Source organism: Haplochromis burtoni, unplaced genomic scaffold, assembly GCF_018398535.1.
Source record: "Haplochromis burtoni strain Fernald_Lab_line unplaced genomic scaffold, NCSU_Asbu1 Contig_214, whole genome shotgun sequence".
Classification (NCBI taxonomy): Eukaryota; Metazoa; Chordata; class Actinopteri; order Cichliformes; family Cichlidae; genus Haplochromis; species Haplochromis burtoni.
In genome coordinates, this window is record NW_024582575.1 from 177,930 (window position 1) to 179,577 (window position 1,648).

Sequence of the window (1,648 nt, forward strand, 5' to 3'; positions counted from 1 at the left end):
GTGTGTGTGTGTGTGTGTGTGTGTGTGTGTGTGTGTGTGTGTGTGTGTGTGTGTAATCTGTGGTTGCTCCTTTGCGTGGAGCTGAATGGAGTTTTTTGTTTGGGACAGTTTGCAAATGACACCGTGAGGCCCCGATCGCCACTGTGGCCGAGAGGGGCCCCGGGCGGAGAGCCAGGATGTAAGACAGCGGGTGAAGAGGGGAGGGGGAGGGGAGTTATCTGAGGACAGCAAAGAGGAAGGGTGAGGGACCAGAAGAACAAGTGAGCGATTCAGGCTTGCAGATTCTTTTGTTTTTAGACCAAAGGTATTTTTCTCCGTCCGGCTTCATCTCAGAGCCCTGAAAAAGGATCTGCTTCTGCCACATCTGCTAACCTTCAGAACTAAAGTGCCCCGGTGCAGCAGGGATGCTGCTGATTGTTTGAGCTTTTAGATTTTGGTGCAAATCAAACTAAGACGTAGCATCACCGAGTTCCATCTTCAGTCTCTCTCCTGATTTTTCTGCTCTACGTGACTCGAAGAGAAAAAGGTTGCGAGTGAAACCAGCCGGCTCAGAACTCATGAGATGAAATGTCTACAGAGAAAAAGACACAAACACGCAGATGATGGGAAAACACCCGAGATCAATAAAAATGGAAAAGTTTGATTTTTATTTTAAAGGTTTACAAATTTAAAAGACAAGAACATCAAAATCATCTAGAATTTTTTAGAAAACTGACATTTATGAATGAAAGCAGTATCTGCATACAGATGACATTAACATTGCATGTTAGGATATAAAATAAGGTCAGGTTTATTTATTAAGCGCTTTTCGTAGACAGGCAACAAAGGTTAAAATAAAGAAAACATTAAGTAATAAAACAGACAATATAAACAATGCAAATTCAAAACAATTCAAAAGTGTTGATTAACTGAAGGCCTGTTTAAACAAACACGTTTTAACTGCTTGTTAAAGGATTCCACAGAGTCAACAAACGTAGTTGTGGTGGGAAACTGTTCCACAGCCTTGGTGCCACAGACTGAAAGGCTCCGCCCCCTTTTCACCAACCAACAAACTGTGAGCAAAGACCACGAGCAGCAGTGTAACAATAATATTTTTAACATACGTCAGAGTCAAAGGAGCTTGCAAAGAAAAGCGTCTGGACTTCTTTAAGTTGCTTGAAGACGTTTCACCTAGAGATTGCTGTTCTTCATGCTTTTCAGACGTCAGACGTCTATTTTGTCGTCACACTGTGACTCAGGTGTGAGCCCACTGGACAGCTTTAGTGGACAGATGTTAAAGTTCTGTAGTTTTCCCTGTTGATAAAGACTCCCACCACTCATTGCCACCCATACGACAGTGGGTCTCCCCACCCAGCATGTTTAGTTCTTTGTGATTTTTGTATTATTGTACTTGTGTGAGTTTTCTATGGTTTCTAGTTTCGATCCCTTGCCCTTCATGTTTCTCTGTGTCCCCTCTGTTCTGTGTAGTCTGTGTCTGCATGTTTGAGTTCCCCTCTGTGTCTCTCGGTTCTTAGAGTCCTCTGCCTTATGGTTTATGTCTCTGTGTTTCTTAGTTGCTGTCTCCACTGTGTCAAGTTTGCGTCTCTGTGTGATACTTCCTGTTTTACTTTGAAGGTCCGTGTCTTATGTGAATGCGTCCTGCTTTGCT